The sequence below is a fragment of the Gracilinanus agilis genome, chromosome 2 (assembly GCF_016433145.1).
Source record: "Gracilinanus agilis isolate LMUSP501 chromosome 2, AgileGrace, whole genome shotgun sequence".
Classification (NCBI taxonomy): Eukaryota; Metazoa; Chordata; class Mammalia; order Didelphimorphia; family Didelphidae; genus Gracilinanus; species Gracilinanus agilis.
The window spans coordinates 556,747,076-556,756,007 of NC_058131.1; positions in this window are offsets into that span (position 1 = coordinate 556,747,076).

Sequence of the window (8,932 nt, forward strand, 5' to 3'; positions counted from 1 at the left end):
ATTATATTCATCAGATTAGGAATAATGTCCAGCAGCCGGAGAGAACATTTCAGGGGGCTGCATCTGGCCCCTCAGGACATAGTTTACCCATCATTGCACTACACTATTCTCCCTGTTTTGTTAACAATAGTTGACATTGGGCCTGAACCTCACTAATATAAATTGTAATTAATAAGATTCATTGATATAAAGGTATTGTGGCATAGTGGATAGAGAGCTGGTCTTCAAGCTAGGAAGACCTGAGTTTAAGACCTACATCTAACACATACTGTCTACACAACCCTGGGCAGTCATTTAATCTCCCAGTTACCTAGGAAACTCTCTAAAGTGATAGAGAAAGTGCCGACCAGCAATTACAGAAAGTTTCCTCACCCCAAAGTTCCCTAAACAAATGAAATCACAAGTTTAGAGTCTTTGCCTATCCTTGATAAACTTCCAGAGCAGGTATAGAGTGACCATAGTGTGTCTGAAATTCATCAGAATCCAAAAGTCCATATTATTTACTCCTTCATTGGCTGATTTTTTTTCAATTAACAATTCAGTTTTCTCCCTTCTACCTCCTCCCCATCAAAATGAAAAAAGAAAACCAAAACCCTTAAAAAATATGTACATTCAGGCAAAACTAATTCCCACATTGGTCATATCCAAAAATTTGATATTTCATTCTGCACTCTATATGCACTGTCCTCTATTAAGAAGTAAGTGGCATGCTTCATCATTGGTTCTCTGAAATTGTGGGTGCCAATTGATAAGAGTCTTTGAATCTTTCAAATTTGTTTGTTGTTATCATATTCTATTATTAATTTTTCTACCATTTCTGCTCACTTTAATCTCAAATAGTTCACACAAGTCTTCTGAGATTTCTTTGAAAAAAATTTCATTCATCATTTCTTATGACAAAATATACTCCTTTAAATTTTTCAGCCACTGTCCAGTGATGGACACCTACTTAATTTCTCATTCTTTAATACCATGAGAAAAGCTACTATAAAGATTTTGGACAAGTGGGCCTTTTTTCCTCTTTCTTTGGTTTCTTTAAGGTATAGACCTGGTATGGTGTGCCCAATTTAGTTATCTTTTGGGAATAGTTCCAGATTACTTTCCAGAATAGGTGGATCAATTTACAGCTCCACCAACATTGCAATAAATGTGCCTATTTTCAAAAGTTTATTTTGTATTTGCCATTTTTAGTCAGATTTATTTGGCTGATATTTAAGAAGAATAAAAGGGATTATGCAAAAAAGATATGTGACTCATACATTTAATGATTACATAGTTTCAAGAAGTTTCTTTCTCTGTCCTTGGCCCCAGTTTCCCTACTTATAGAAAGAAGAATACCCTACCAAAAATTACCATTTCTGGTGAATGTGAGAGATTATCTCAGGTGAGAAAGTTCTTTTAAGTAATGGTGTTTCAAATAAAATTAATAATGCAGTACCCTGGAATGGTGTTTTTAGGGTTTGTTTCATAACAGAGGAAATCTAAGATAAAAGCACATAGTCCAAGAAATGGACAAAAACACTAAAGCAGATGAACACTGAGAGAGAGTGATAGCAGATCCATAACTGGAGATGAAGTTAGACAAAGGGACAGAGAGGAAAAAAGATATACATCCTGCAATTCAGGTATCATTGTATTGCTTCATGTTTTATGAATTATAAGCTTCAAGAACTAATGGTCTTTTCCAAAGTGCTTTCTTTAATACACATTATTTCACTTTAGTAGGGCAGCGTGGTATAATGAAAAGAGTATTATCTGTGGAATGAGAGGATCTGAATTCAAATCTGCCTCTGACACTTATTCGGACAAGTCATTTAACCTCCTGGGATTTCAGTTTGCTCCTCTGTAACATGAAGAGTTAAATTAGATTGTTCCTATGATTTCTTCAAGCTCTAAATCTATAACTCTTTTATCCCTTTAGTGGACTAGAGATTAATCCATTCACACACTGAAGTGTATTGCTATGAACACAAAATAATAAGAGATCAGATATACAGTTAATGAGTAAGCTCAAATTAGGCACCACCTTAACTTCAGAAAGTCTGACACAAGATCTGATTTAGTAGTAAACAGACTTGATAATCACCTATAAAGTATGACATGGTGAGAGGAGGTACCAGAAAAGAAATATTATCCAGATTATATCCCAAATCCAAGTGTTTATTAGTTAATCCAAGGTTATTAAATCCAACCTTAAGAGATTCATTCTTTTGGTTATCTATGCCCTGCAAGTTCTCTTTTTTAAAGACATCAGAATTACTAACACATTGGAGTGGTTTGCAATGAGGCACTACAATTCAGTGGAAGCTATTTCTTTCATTGCGGATCTGAATGTACAATATTCGTAAAGAGGAGGTAAAGAACTACATTTATACTGGAAGGAAAGTACTAAATTCACAAGAGTAGTTTTCAGATGATGAAATCAAAACTATCAATAATCATAAAAATGTTGTAAATCACTCTTGATTAGAGAAATACAAATTAAAACAACTCTAAGGTACCACCTCACATCTAAGAAATTGATGTGTTGGAGAGGATGTAGCAAAATTGGGACACTAATTCTTTGTTGATGAGTTGTGAACTGATCCAGCCATTCTTGAGGGAAATTTGGAACTATGCCCAAAGGGCAATAAAACTGTTCATACCCTTTGACACAGTAATACCACTACTAGGTCTATATCCCAAAGAGTTCAAAATAGGAAGGACCTATTTGTGCAAAAATGTTTAGAAGAGCTCTTTTTGTGGTGGCAAAGAATTGGAAATTGAGAAGATGTCCATCAGTTAGGGAATGGCTGAACAAATTGTGGTATATGATGGTAGTGGAATATTATTGTGCTGAAAGAATGATGAACAGGATAATTTCAGAAGAAGCTGGAAAGATCTGCATGAGCTGATGCAGAGTGAAATAAGCAGAACCAAGAGAACACTGTATTCAGAAATAGCAATATTATTTAGTGATCAACTTTGAAAGATGCAAATTACTTTCAGCAATGATCCAAAATAATTCTGAAGGACTTATGACAAAGAATACTATCCCCCTCCAGAGAAAGACCTCTTGGAGTCAGAATGCAGATCAAAGCATACTTTTTCACTTTAGTTTATTTTTGTTTTTATTCAAGGGGTTTGATTTTATATCAATATTCTCTTACAACAAAAAACAATACAGAAATGTGTTTTGCATGATAATACATTTATAACTCAGAACAACCCTCAATTTTTATTCTTCAGCAGCTGTGGTTTTCCATGATTCACACCTACAAATTACAATCAATCAACAAATATTTATTAAGCAGTTACTATGTGCCTTCTACTATGCTAAGTGCTAGGAAAAAGAAGACAACAAAGTATCTGCCCTCAAGGAATTTCTAATGGGAAGACAATATGTAAATAAATATCTATATATAAAATGCATCTGAATATATAAGTTGTAACTTTAATTGGGAAAGCTCCAGCAACTGAAGTGACAGAAGATAAATACTTCCTGTAGAAATTAGTATTTGATCTGAGTCTCAAAGGAAGCTAAGATTCTGGCTTTCTGATAATGGGCAGGGGAGGGAGGTGCCAGTCAGTGCAAACACATGAAGATGAGAGAGAATCGTGTGCAAGGAATGTCAAGTAGGTTGATGATTTTCAAATGGGCCTTTGTTCCCATGCAAAGTTTGGAGTCATTAAAAGCACTGCACAATTTCCCAAAATTTGTCCAGCTTTTTCTCTTTGGCCAGTAGTCCTCAGTCTAGCTCATTGTCCAGTGGAATGTCTGTGCAAGTTTTAAATCCTGATGGACCAACCAAGGGTTCCTCATCTAGTTGAGTATCATAGGCTAAAGACTAGACATAAAGAAGAATATATGCTCTCTGGCATCTTCTCTTTCTTCATCTTACTTCCACCATTTCATCTTAAATCAAAAACTCTTTTTCTTCACATCAAAATTACAAACTTTCATGTATATTATCAGTGATTGTAGAAGAAAAATGGAGCTAATATCAGTAGGAGGAAGACTATGGTCTACCAGAAAGTGCAAACTCACAATCAATGGCTCAACTCATTTATCTATCTAGAGTACCTAACACAATCCTTAGCAATGTAAGAGGCATAAGTTTAAAAGTAGGTGTGTAAGCAGGCTAGGAAAAGCCTTAGCTGGAGGTCATGGACATTCTGAATGGAATGCAGGGGAAGGAGGAAGTGGCTTGTGCCTGAGAAGGACTCCATGTCCTCTGCTGTAAGCCTTCACCACTCTCAGGATCCCAAGGAATCTGGATACAACTCCCCTAGCTCTGAGATCTCCCAGGGTCAGCAACAATTTGTGACAACCACCATGGAGTCCTTCTCAGGCACAAACCACTTCCTCCTTCCCCTGCATCTATTTGAGGTAGTAGAAATGATGTACAGAGAGGATAAGATGGCACTTCTCCTTTATAACAGTTGCCCAGACAGGATCCTTCAGGTCAAAGAGGTTTATCCCTTCAGGACCCACCTGGGGTTAATTGATATATTAATTGGGTTCTTCAGCTGGGATAACATTGATATTCTGACTGTGTTGTCTCCCTTCCCAATACAAGCTTTGAAACTGTTTTAGGAAGGTACTTTAAACTTTATATATATATATATGGTAAGAAGGATAAGGGTAAAGGATTGGGGTAATAGGAGACCCTATTTAATCGTTACTATTGAAACCCTAACTGGAGGCAAATGAAGAAACAATGTTAGTTTCCCTCTGGTTCAGCCTGGTCAGGACTAAACCAGAGTAGGTAAACTGCTGGGAAATCTTTAGCTTCTTCTTCTGTAGATCTTAAGCCTTAACAGTTGAGATATTTCCACCCTTTTCCACCCTCTTCTTCGTCTCCTGCCCACTTCCCGGATCCCTCTCGGGCCCTGGGAAGCCTAGATAGCTAGATGATGAAACTCCTAATATCTAGGGGCAGTAGACACCGAGTTGGTGGTCAAGTACAGGTTGATAACAGTATATCAAGGACAGGAAGAGCTTGCAGAGTGGTGTTTGCAACTCTCTCACTCCCAGACCAGGATCCCCACTGATCTCTAGCCTCAGGACAGGTAAAAGGCTCCAGAAACTCTCTCAGGGTTCTCAACTGTCCCTCCTGCTTCTTGCGTGCCTCTCTGGGAACATTCTATCCAACTGACTTATCTGTCAATCATTGAATGAACTTCAAGCTCCAAGAGATTCAATATAACAATAATCAAATTAGAGGATCATGGAATAGATTATCTGTCAGATATCTGGAAAAGGAAAGAATTTTTAATCAAAAAAAAAGCTAGAGAACATTATAGGATATAAAATAGACTATTTTGATTATATTAAATTTCAAACAAAATGCACAAACAAAACCAATGCAGTCAAGATTAGAAGGAAAACAGAAAGTCAGTTTATGGTGGGAGGAGAGGGGGAGGTGGAAATTTTACAACAAATATTTCTGATAAAGACTTCATTTATCAAATATATATAGAAAATTGGGTAAAATTTATAAAAAATACAAGTCATTTTCCATTTTTTTCTCTTTTAATCAAGTTGCCTAATGATATTTATTTTATTAGCATTTTAAGCACCTACTAGTATTTATTATTTCAGTGTTATTCTTGCTTTCAATTTTATTAAATTAAATAATCTATAAAATGGGGAAATTAATAACATTAGACAACTGTTCAAAAGGAAGTTGCAGGTTCCGGGTTAAGATGGCGGCAGAGTAAGAAGCAGCTCTTAACCTCTCCTGACCGAAACACACAAAACTCCTCAAGGGGACATAAAAACAAGTCCAGACGAACGGAGGAACCCCACAACAGGGCACAGCGTGGAAGGTACGTGGTATCTAGGCATTTCCAGGCTATAAAGGGCTCTCACTTAATCGCAGGCCGAGCAACCGCCCTACTCCCACCCCCTCCACACACAAAATCTATAGCTCTGAAGCCAGCTAAAAAGAAATAGAGCAAGTTTGGGGCACCCATCAAGTCATTGGCAGCTCTGGGGCCTGTTCCTGAGAGCAGCAAGATTTAGGACCCCAATAAGCCAGAGAACGCAAGCGAAATCTGAGCGCGAGGGCAGAGAGTGGATGCCCAGCGCAGAGCGCACAGGCACTGGCGGAGGCGTGGGTGGAGGCAGACACAGCCAGGAACTAAAGCTCTGAAAACCTGAGTGGGGAACCAGTGCAGACCGGTATACGACTGTAGAAGCAGCGCCCTGAGACTTGTAAAGGAACCTCCTGCAGAGGATCAAGCAAGGGGGTCCACTAGGGGGCTTGACCTTGGAAAAAACCAGAACTCAGACCTCAGGAACCAATAGACCGCGGACAGACACTGAGCGCAAGGATAAACCTGAGAAGCTGCTGGGCTAATGATGGCTTCCCAACCTCAGGAAACTCAGAAGAGAAAGAATAACAACAAGAAAAAGAAGCCTTTAACACTCGAAAACTTTTACACGGAGAAAATCCAGACAACCGAGCAAAAAGAGGAGGAGAACAAACAAGCATCCGGACCCTCCTCAAATAAGGAAAACTCCTCACAAGCTATGGAAGAGTTCAAAACTGAGATTTTGAGGAAAATGGAAGAGATCTGGCAAGAAAATAACTGTTTAAAAGGTAAAATCTTGCAATTGAACACCAGAAATGACCAGATTGAAAAGGAATTCCAGAAGATTATGGCAGAAAACCGAAAGATTATAGCCGAAAATCAATCCCTAAAGGCTAGAATCGAGCAATTGGAAGCTAATGATCTCTCAAGACAACAAGAACAAATAAAACAAAGTCAAAAGACTGAAAAAATAGAAGGAAACATGAAATATCTCAATGAGAGAGTGACAGACCAAGAAAACCGGTCCAGAAGAGACAATTTGAGAATAATTGGTCTTCCAGAAAAACCAGAAATTAATAGAAACCTGGACTCCGTACTAAAAGAAATTATTCAGCAAAATTGCCCTGAAGTCCTACAACAAGAGGGCAATATAGACATCGAAAGGATTCATAGAACACCCACTACATTCGACCCAGAGAAGAAATCGGTTAGAAATATTATTGCCAAATTCAAAAGCTTTCAAGCAAAAGAAAAAATCTTACAAGAAGCCAGAAAGAGACAATTCAAATATCAAGGAGCACCAATCAGGATCACACAGGATCTGGCAGCCTCCACGCTAAAAGACTGTAAGGCTTGGAATACGATATTCAGAAAGGCAAGAGAGCTGGGCCTGCAACCACGGATCAACTACCCATCAAAATTGACTATATATTTCCAGGGGAAAGTATGGGCATTCAACAAAATTGAAGAATTCCAGGTATTTGCACAGAAAAGACCAGGGCTAAATGGAAAGTTTGACATCGAACCACAAAAATCGAGAGAAACCTGAAAAGGTAAATAAGATACAGAGGGGAAAGAAAAAAAACTTATAATTTTTAAATTTGCCTTTTTAAGGGCCTCAGTGAGATCTAATTATCTGTATTCCTATGTAGATAAATGTTATGTATAATTCTCTGTAGTGAACTCTATTCACTATTATAATATTCACTATTATAGTAATCAGAAGAATAATTCACAGGGTGAGGATGGAACACTAAATAATCTAAGATGGCGTGGGGGATGGGAAAGAGGGGGTAAATAGCAGGGAACACCAAGAGAAACTTGAGTGAATAAGAAAATAGAATATTCTATTACACACAAAGAGGGCATGGGAGGGAGAGGGGACAAATACTATTATAAGAAGGAGAGGAAGAGAGCATTAAGAGGTAATAATCAAACCTTACTCATAGTGTAATCAACCCGGAGAGGGAAGAGTAGCCTTATTATCCATTGGGATAAAAAACTCTATCTAACCCTACTGAGAAAGTCAGAAGGGATAAACCAAGGGGAGCAGGGGAGTGGGAAGGTCAAAAAAGGGAGGGGAGAAGGGGGAGGGAATTCATAAGGCCTTTAAAAATAAAAAGAGGGGGAAAAATAAGGGAGGGGTAGAAAGGGAAGTTAATCAAGGGAGGGGATAAGGGATAGGGTCTTAATAGCAAACCACTGGTTTTAAAGGAAATAGTTTAAGGAGAAGGGGTAGGAATGGGGGAGGATTTGAAAATGTCAGCAAATGCACAACTGATGATTATAACTCTGAATGTGAATGGGATGAACTCGCTCATAAAACGGAAGCAAATAGCAGAGTGGATTAGAAACCAAAATCCCACCATATGTTGTCTACAAGAAACACATATGAGGTGGGTGGACAAAAAAAAGTTTAAGGTTCAGGGTTTGAGCAAAATCTTTTGGGCGTCAAATGAGAAAAAGAAGGCAGGAGTGGCTATTATGATTTCTGACAAAACCAAAGTAAAAATAGATATGATTAAAAATGACAGGGAAGGTCATTACATCCTGATTAAAGGCAGTATAAACAATGAGGAAATAACACTGCTCAATATGTATGCACCAAGTGGCATAGCACTCAAATTCATAAAGGAGAAACTGGCAGAGCTCAAGAAGGAAATAGATAGTAAAACCATACTAGTGGGAGATATAAATATTCCTTTGTCAGATCTAGATAAATCAAACTGAAAAATAAATAAGAAAGAGGTAAGAGAGGTGAATGAAGTCCTAGAAAAATTAGATCTAATTGATATGTGGAGAAAAATAAATAGGGACAAAAAGGAATACACCTTCTTCTCAACTACACATGGCACATTCACAAAGATTGACCATGTTATAGGGCATAGAATCATTGCAAACAAATGCAAAAGAGCAGAAATAATAAATGTAACATTCTCAGATCATAATGCAATAAAAATAATAATTAGTAAGGGCACTTGGACAGGAAAATCAAAAACTAATTGGAAATTAAATAATATGATTCTTCAAAACCAATTTGTCAAAGAAGGAATCATAGAAACAAACAACAATTTCATTGAAGAAAATGACAATGATGAGACATCCTACCAAATTATGTGGGATGCAGCCAAGG